This window comes from Alosa pseudoharengus, unplaced genomic scaffold, assembly GCF_046254945.1.
Source record: "Alosa pseudoharengus isolate Yale_2024_CS ecotype anadromous, Long Island Sound unplaced genomic scaffold, YU_APseudo_1.1 YU_APseudo_1.1_scf_18, whole genome shotgun sequence".
NCBI lineage: Eukaryota > Metazoa > Chordata > Actinopteri > Clupeiformes > Clupeidae > Alosa > Alosa pseudoharengus.
Genome location: NW_027468650.1, coordinates 10404386 through 10414385, shown reverse-complemented (window position 1 = coordinate 10414385; position 10000 = coordinate 10404386). Strand labels below are relative to the sequence as shown.

At 45.8% G+C, this 10000-nt stretch overlaps 1 protein-coding gene across 1 annotated transcript in view; it reads left to right on the top strand.

Annotated features, from left to right (window-relative positions):
- The window catches only part of LOC143131846 (cadherin-10-like), a 26280-nt gene that overhangs the window by 734 nt on the left and 15546 nt on the right, over positions 1 to 10000 (top strand). The gene's annotated exons all lie outside the window — the stretch shown is intronic.

Genomic DNA, 10000 nt, shown 5'->3' with positions numbered 1-10000 from the left:
CTGCCTGCCCACACACCTGTCTGTTAGCGCACCTGTCTCACAGCCCTCTGTTTCTCCACCTGATCAAAGCGCCTGTCTCTCTCACAGCTGTCTGCAAACACATCCATCTGTTGATGTACCTGTCTGTTCTTCTACCTGTCCACCAGTGGCACGCGCGCGTGTGTGTGTGTGTTTGTGTGTGTGTTGGCTCACATGTAAACACAGGAGGGGAGAGATTGTTCCCCTATTTAATCAGTTAAAGCATGGCTTAGTCTATTCATCTCCAGCTTTTAATAAGAAATTGATCTGCTGAAGGGCGGCTTGTACAGTCTACCCTATCCTCTCTCTCTCTCTCTCTCTCTCTTTCTCACTCTGTCATTTTCATTACCCTCTCGAATCCTCCCTTTTATTTCAGTCAATTCCAAAAGCTTTATTTTAATTGGGCATATCATTTAATGACTGAAGAAGTTGTTATTATTATGTTATGTTAGTATGACAACAATGATAAAGATGATTAATACAAATGTACTAAAACTAAAAGTAAAAACACTTAAAATCCACTCTATACTTCTCTCTCTCCCTCCCTCCCTCCTCTATCCCTCCCTTCTCCTCTCTCTCTCTCTCTCTCTTCGTTTCGTGACTTCTTGGCTTTCTGTAAAACCACTCAGATGAGATCAGTGCCAGATTGCATTTGCCTTTTGATCCCTAATGCTGATACTCACAGCCGTAGGGGGAAAAAAAAGAAAAGAAAAGAAAAACAGGAGGAAAAAAGAGTGCTGTTTATGTCAGGGGAGATCAGACTGCAGCGGCCACTCAACGGGGCCAGACAGGCCAAAGACTTGACCCGGGGCCAGCGGCCCCTCGAGCCTGCGCTACCTGACCTCAGCTGACCTCTGCGCGTCTTGGAGGGCATTGCGCCAGATGCGGCCAGAGAGGTTCTCTTGCTCGCCTGAGAGGTTCTCCAGCAGCGGTCTCTGAGATTGGCGTGACTCAGAAGCATAACGGGACGAGGAGTTTTTAGCGTGATGGAAATCCTGTGTAGCCACTCCATCTCTCTTTTCCTCCCTCTCTCTCTCTCTCTCTCTCTCTCTCTGTCTCTCACTCTCTTTCTCTCCTCTTTTCTCTCTGTTATCCCTCTCCATCCATCGTTCTCTCTGCTGCTCGCTGTTTGTCCGACTGAAGGGATACAGCTGCCTGAGATGTCTCTTTGCCCATGGGGGGGGGGGGGGGGGTCAGTCTGGCACGCGTCCATGCCACTCACAGGAGTGCATCAGGGGCAGATGGAGAGGGGGGGGGGGGGCAGTGGGCCTAAAGCAGGGTCCAGGGTCCCAACACACACCCAACCACTGTACACACACACACCATACAAACACACATGCCTCCTGCAGACATGCATCCACCCACAGAGACGCACAGACACACAATAGACATGTTGCGGCTGCTCTGATGCTCTGATGCTGTAGTAAATGAGATTCTGAGAACCCGTTCTCCAAGGTCAGGATGAAAGAAGAGACAGGATCTCTCACTCTCTCTCTCTTTCACTTTTGCTCTCTCGCTCTCTCTTTCTCTCTATCTCCCTTTCTTGTTGTCTCTTCCTTTTTCTCCTGTTTTCTTTTTTTGCACGCAGAGGGGAAAAAGACAGTGAAAGAGGTAGAGGGAGAGCAGGAGGGAGGGAGAGAATGGAGAGAGAGAGAGAGAGAGAGAGAGAGAGAGAGAGAGAGAGGAGATGCTTTACATTCTGCTGGCGCAGGGCACGGAGAGGCTCGTGAGCCTAAATGAGGTTTCACAAACACAGCTCCCCGTCACTACCCCCCCCCCCCCCCCCCCCCCACACACACACACACACACACACACACACACACACACACACACACAATACCCCACCCCATTGCCACAGAGGACTGACTTTCAACGTCCTCATAAAACGGATTACAACAGCGGGCAAACGGGCGGAGAATACAATGAGGGACGGAGAGAGAGAGAGAGAGAGAGAGAGAGAGAGAGAGAGAGAGAGAGAGCAAGAGAAAGAGGGGACAAAGGAGATACAGAAATCAGGAACAAACGTGCATGTCGGAAAGGTAAAAAAAAAATGGAAAAGAAAAAGGGCCATAAAAAAGGGACACAGGAAAAATGTCATCTTCAGCGAGCGCAGCGCAGCCCAAACTGTTTTGTGTTGTGCACAGGAGGAGGTGCGGAGGAGGACCAGGGGAGGAGTAGGCCGACAAAACAGAAGAAACCTGAAAAAATCCAATATCACGTTTAATTTGAAGATTCTTTTTTCCCTGTGTTCATGTTTCCTTTCCTCCTGTAGGAAGTTTTGATTCGTTGCTGTGTTATTGCCATTGTGTCTGCAACTCCTAAATTGCCTCTGGCAGCGGTGTTTGGGTAACAATCACGCCTCTAAATCCCATATTGAATTTAAATGAATTAGTTGAGGAGGAGGAGGAGAGGGGGGTGAAAAGGGAGCGGTGTGGGGACAAGGGAGAGAGAGAGAGAGAGAGAGTGCAGAGGAGAGACAAAGGAGGAGAAAATGAAAGGAGAGAGGAGAGCAGGGAGGGAGGGAGGGAGGGAGGGAGGTGGAGAAGGCTGGAGAGGCATGAGTGAAGTGGAGGGGTGGGACTGCCAGTACCAGAGGAGAGGGACTTGGAGAGGACAGAGAGATGAATGAGAGATATAGATAGAGAGAGAGAATAGAGAGGAGAGGAAAAGGAGGCATAAGATGGGTGAAGGTAAAGGAGGGAAGAGAGGAGAGATGGAGAAGAAAGAGAGGAGAGATGGTGAAAAGAGGAGAGAGAAGAAAGAAGATTTCTCACTTTTTCTCTCTCACACACACTCACAGACGCATACACTGCCAAGAGTACCCCTAGCCCTTGTCCCTCGAAACCGACTGGCAAGACTTAGGGGTGAAGAATATTCCCCTTGGAAATTAGATAGGCCTACCACTAGCCAACCATAAGGGAGAGCGGGATGATTGAAACACTTGAATTAACGTAATTTACAGAGATCGTACCACACTGAATGCTAATATTTTGTCACTAGCAAACTGTCTTCTGTCAAATAGGCTATCATTGCATTTTCAGATAGGAATAAAACCGTTCAGGAATTACTTCAACAACAGCAGAACGTGCCTATGTTCGTTCGTAGCCTACCTCCTGGTCCGGGTGAATAAAACACGGAAAGGGGGACAAAATAAACATGCAGTTTGCTATGTAAACTCCTTCGATATTTTACAATAATATCCAAATGGTCATTAGGCTACTTGACATCAGAAGCAATTGCTACCTGTAATAGCGAGGAGTCGGCAGCAGTAGGCCTATGCAGCATTCATATCAGACGAGCGGTAAAAAAGTTCAGTGAATTTAGCTGCTGTTGGACTTTACATTTCTGACATGGTATGCTGCCAATTCGCGGGGTAGGCTATATCAGACATGGAAATATGTAAAATGCGAGACATTCGTGCAAATAATGATGTGCTGTTAACATTCACAAAACAGCGATTTTTGAAAACATCCTCATGAAGATTAGGACCTTCAATATATGGTCACAAGATTGAATGCAACATAAAATAATTACCATTTTAATTTTATAATCCTTATTAATGCCAACATTTCATGTCAATGAATATCTCGGTGTGCTTGTTTTTCCGGTGTGAGCGGTGTATGTTGGGTATTTCTCTTACCCCTCGGTTTCAAGTAAGCTCCCGATCTTGCTTAGTTTTAAGGGGTATCTACCCCTTGTCCTTTCCCTACCCCTCGATCGAAATGAGAATAGCTCTTCGTCTCATGTGCACGCACAAAACTAACTAGGGGTAAAATAGAGAATTGAGAGTGGCCCTTAGTCACTCTACTGTTCGTACTGTATATGAGTCTATCTCTCCCTCTCTCTTACCATCTCTCTCTCTCTCTCCCCCATCGCTTTTCTGCTATCTCTCCCATCTCTATTTCACTGTCGGGTCCACACAGTCACCATTACAGACGTGGAGATGACAACGGCTGATTCCACTGTTTGTTAATTGCTTGATGTACGATAGCTGATTGCGGTGCCTGACTGTAATCAGATTTGTGTACAAAATGGTAAAGGAAGTAAGGCTGCTGAAAAGGAGTGCATGTGTGCTTCTGTGTGTGTGTGTGTGTGTGTGTGTGTGTGTGTGTGTGAGAGAGATAGAGGGAGAGAGCTAGGAGGAGCTATTATTTCTCCCGAAAGTGGAGCCAGTTCTCCCACTGAGAAACACAACTCCATGCATTAGTGGCAACAGCGGAGCCCAAGCGCTGGGAGGAAGATAAGGAGGCTGTGAACGGGCAGGAGCAGTGTTGAACAAAAGCCCCTGTGTGTGTGTGTGTGTGTGTGTGTGTGTGTGTGTGTGTGTGTGTGTGTGTGTGTGTGTGTGTGTGTGTGTGTGTGTGTGTGTGTGTGTGTGTGTGTGTGTGTGTGTGTGTGTGTGTGTGTGTGTGTGTGTGTGTGCATGTGTGTGTGTGTTTGAAGGAGCCGAGGCAATAATAACAGTAATTGCATGTCCGGCGGCGACAGTCGCGCAGAGTGGCGTCTGATTGCCTGGGCCAAGGGCCTACAAGCGGCCAGGGCGGGTTAAGATCGCCTTACCAATGGAAGATGACATCACCACACATCTTTGGATATTGGGTGTTCATTTATGGAGGTCTCTGAGTGTTTGTGAGTTTGAGATAATGAGTTTGTATCAATGTGTGTGTGGGTTCATTAGTGAGCATCATAGTGCACTCATGGGGGCTAAATGGCATACACTCTCTCACACACACACATACAAACAAAACAAAGATGATATACGTATTGTTACTCACATAGGTCTCCAATGCCTCTTTTTACCTTGTTTTTCAGACTCTCTCTCTCTCACACACACACACACATACACAGATCCCCTCCCCTATTACTGGTGTGTCCCTGCTATGTGTTGGAGTGTGTGTTTGCCACCATGGGAGGCGTGTTGCTGCTGTGCTTGGTTTATGTCATCATGGCTCCAACGGGCCAGAACTGGACATTCCCATCACATCTCATCAAGATTTTACAGTCTGCCATGAGACCCCGAGGAGAGAAAGGTGGGAGAGAGGGAGAGAGTGAAAGAGAAAGAGAGGGAGAGAGAGAGAGAGAGAAAATGAGAGACAAAGAGATATATAGAGAGAAGGGGGGGACTATTATTGGATTTTTCAAGGGAATCTAGGAAAGGAAGAGAGAAAATAAGCATGTGTGTGAGTGTGTAAGAGAGAGAGAGAGAGAGAGAGAGAGAGAGAGAGAGTGAGTGTATGTGCTGGCAGGGGATTTGGCCTCTAGCGCCGTTCTAGCTCTTACCTGCTGTTCACGGATGACAACATGGCAAAGTAGCTCCTGCCCAATACCATGGTGAGCAGGCCTGTCTCCTGCAGTAACCACAGGGAACACACAGCCTATCAGTTACTCTATACGTGTGTGTGTGTGTGTAAAAACATGTTTTTGTTCTTGTGTGCATGTGTGGGCATCTGTTATCTTTTGACCACTGATACTGCCCATTATTCTTTGTGTGTATATATATATATATATATATATATATATATATATATATATATATATATATATATATATATATATATATATATATATATATATATATATATATATATATATAAGCTATGCATATTTTAGAGTGTGATAGAGGTTTACTATTCTGAAAGAGGAACAATAAATGTATACATTAAATAAAGTAATTCATATAAAATCCTGTATTAAATTATTAAATTAAATAAATCAATGTATAAATTATTTTAAGCTCCCCGTTATTTACAGTTACTCTTTACAAAGTACTTTCTAATTCAAAATTATCACGCTTTTCATCACCACATTTTATATTTATGACTTTCTGTTTTGCCCCAAGCTCAGTCAACCAAGTTTTATTCAAATGAGCAAAATAAATGTGCCGCTACTTAATTAAAAGATAAGATGTTTGAATTTATCTAGAGACGAAAGACAAAAACTCAAGACAGCCCCCACCATGATGGATACCCCTCCCCCAAAGAGTCAATGGCTTTTGACCTTCAGGTCGCTTCCAGCAATTAGCCGGCACTAATCAAGCGTGATTAAAAAGCCAGGGAAAGGCAAGAATCGGATCCAAATCCTGTTTTAATGGGCAGACTGACATTGCTATCTGCGCGGAGAAGGGAAATGACAGTTGAACGAGGGCTAAACGCTGTTTATCTGCTCATCCCAGCAAAAAAAAAAAAAAACAGTGGTCCTCTTCAGCCTCCCTAATCAATCCATCTCGTTTCTGCATGCCCCACCCCCTCCCCCCTCGGTAATGCAATAGAATCTGATAGCTGCCCGGCGCTTAGCACTTAATGTCCAGCTGACGGGCCAAGTCTAGACGTCTGGATGGCTGCTAAGTTTATTCACCGCAACCACACAGTCCAAATCGTTATGATCGTCAGCGGACAAGCTGGACATGCACATCAGCCTTGTAGCTCCAGTTTAAACAGGGATTTGAACCTCAGCCATCTGGTTTGGATTCGCTGCTCGCGGTATCCTGTGTCCACTGACAGCATTACGTCCTCCTCATGCCAAGGCGAAACCAAAACCTGCACTTCAAAATGATTGCCCATTTTGGTCTAAATATTTTAAAAATCGACATTATCTGGCACGTTTCGTTTCAGTGTCCCGATTATTCTGGGAGTCCTAAACGCTCTGTCTCCACCCACTCTTGGCCTTCTCCATCCCTGTACATACATCAGGAGGAGCTATAATTTCTCCCGAAAGTGGAGCCAGTTCTCCCACTCCATGCATTAGTGGCAACAGCGGAGGCCAAGCGCTGGTATACATCAATGCTGCTTATACATCAACGCTGCATAGGCCAGTGTCTCAATGTCTTAGTTTGCTGGCTGAGAGAGACTGTTGTTGAGTTGAACTCCCCTGCTCCCCCCCCCCCCCCCCCACGCGGCACCCACCCCGGGGATGACAGCAGAGACGAGGGGGGGGGTGGAAAGAAGTTTTTTCCTTCCTCCTTTAGTGACGGCTTAATTGTATTTCCGATAGGTATTGATCGTCAGGGTGGTTGTGGATGCCTGCGGGAGCAGGATTGATTTCACCGTTTTTTTACCCCTGCGGTGATCGGAGCTAGCCCAACGTCCATAAATCCAGACGCTCGCAGGTGTGGAATTCTGCTCGGCTGACGAGGTCACATGCGTGCTCACACTCACACTCACACTCAGACACACACTCAGCCACACACTCAGACACACACTCACACACACACTCAGCCACAGTTCGCTCGATAGGGAAGGAGAAAAATATACTCAAGGCACACACAGAAATATACCTACACACACACACACACACACAGTTTAGGCTGAGGATCAATAGTGCCCGTGTACGCACACGCACACACACACACACACACACACACACACACACACATACACACACACACACACACACACACACATGCATAAAGGGACAGAGATTAGTGGATGTTCACATTGAAATAGCACATTAATACATTGTTGTATTAATAAAGATGACGCAAAATGAGCACAGGATACTGTCGAAGCTTTATTCTGCACACAAGCACATCAAAACAGCTGTGGTGAGTTCACTAGTAGCTCATTTCATGCCCTCTCTCCATACAGATATTAAACTGGCAAAATGCAAAAATGTATCTAAAGTAAAGGATACAGTTAAAGCATAACACACTTGCACAAAAGCACAGCAAAGCAACAGAGGTAAGCTTGTCAGTAGCTCCTTGCAACTCCTTAAAGAGTTCATACAAGCCAACTACTGTCATTGCTACTTGTGCTAATTCAGCTATATACATGATAGATAGATAGATAGATATACTTTATTGATCCCTAGGGGAAATTCAAGGTCACATGTAGCTGAGCTGCTGTACTGTATACCACTATAGCTAGTTCTGGCATGTGGCTAGACAATACATTTTTAAAAGTAAATTCACAAAAATAACTCAAAAATAATGTACATACACACAGACAGAAGGTGAAACAATCTTATGGATGACAATATTTAATATGATTATTTAACAGATTGCTCATGATGCTGCAATATTATTATTAGCTAAGTATATAGTTTAACCTGTAACACAAGTGCAAATACACTAACCCAAAATCACTAACCTGTAAACATTAAACTGCAGAAATTTGTCTGGAATGGACAAAGCTTATAGTACATAGTGTTAGGGCTTTGTAGTCACGTTCAAGTGGTTTGTGTGTTTCTGTGTGTGTGTGTGTGTGTGTGTGTGTGTGTGTGTGTGTGTGTGTGTGTGTGTGTGGGCGTGTGTGTGTATTTAAGTGTGGGTACTATCAATGACTGACCTGAACAGCAGACATTTTACAACCATATTTCCAGGGTAAACTTTTAAGGTGAAATGATTTGTTTGTTCTATTGCTTGCCGGGGCTGTTTGTTGTGTAGGGTCATATCACATAAGTGGAAAAATAAATGCACAATAACGAAACAACACCGACCCAAACAGGAGGAAAAAGCATTCCACTCTCTGTCAGAGCATTTTTTTTTTTTTTGGGGGGGGGGGCGGCGCGACGGCAGACAAATGTGACGTTGATTAAAGATGTTTACGGGGCAGAGGTGGCCATTTCTCTCCCGGCTCTTCTCACTACAAGAGGCATTAGCTGCACTATCCGGCACCTGAACCACGATGAATTTATCATGAGGGGAAGCGAATACCCGGAGAGGGAGAGAGGGAGGTGAGAAAAAAAGAGAAGGGGGGGGGGAGTGGGTGATGAGAAAAGAGAGAGGGAGATAGGAAGACAAGAACAAAAAGAGAAGGAGAGAGGAAGACAAGGAAAAATGAGAGGGAGAGAAAGTAGGAGACAAGAAAAAAAAGCGAAAGAAAGTAGGGAAAAAAGCGAGGGAGATAGGGTGGCAAGAAGGATGAGGGAGTGAGAGAGGAAGGCAAACGGACAGGTACAAAAGTGAGGACAGTGAAAACGAGCGAGTCGTCTGCCCCTGGTAGGCAACGGAACACAGACTGGGCCCGGTGAGATGGATCCACTGTCTCGCGTGCGCTCTAGAACTGACCTGTTGGGCCCCGTGAGATGAATGGACTGTCTCGTGGGCGCTCTAGAACTGACCTGCTGAGCTGCTCGTCAAGGCAATCTTGTTCTCTACTCCCTGTGATACTGTTCAGGTGTGTAATTACTGATTACGGTTTCATCCATGCATCCGTTATCTGCAAAGCGCAATTGACCCCATGATTCATGAACATGACCTCAAACTATACAGGTGACTTGGTAGCCAGTGCTATCCACGAAGACCTGCACATATGCATTCTCATGCAACATGCACACACTCCTGAAGGGATCGCACATCGGATCGTTAGCCAGGAGCTTTATGCCTTTTTGCATTAATGGATTTATAACCATTAATCACGAAACAAGCAATATGCATAACATCATTTCGCGCAACGAAACATGCCTCGGCACACATTACGCGTCCTCCTCATAATCCGGTTAGAACGATGAGCCCTGTGACGGATGCCTCCGACAGCTGCTTAGCGATAATGGCCATTATGCCGTGTTACATACAGCGGCCATTAGGGGAGACTTTACGGATGTGTCTCGCAGGTAAAAGTGCCCATATCTCACCGGCGCGGTTCGGCCGGACCGCCCTGGGGGGCGGGCATTAATCTGCGTTCCGTCTTTTTCTCCTGGAGCCCCTAAAAACGAGAGGAATAATAGGAGTCCGGGGGCCTAGCGGGACTTGTGCCGTTAAACGATGACAGTGGAGTAGATGATATTGATCAGGTCCTTATAAACCTCGCTGTACGGGCTGGGAGGTAATTGAAATAAAAAGTATTGATCTCAGAAGCTGTAATAAAATGCATTATCGTCATGGAGATTGAATGATGCTGTGGATTATGGAGCGGAGCGCCGTGATGGAGCCACATTTGCTATTCCACGCCACCGCTTTTCCCACTGCTGTCTGTCCGTCTCTTTGTGTGTGTGTGTGTGTGTGTGTGTGTGTGTGTGTGTGTGTGTGTGTGTGTGTGTGTGTGTG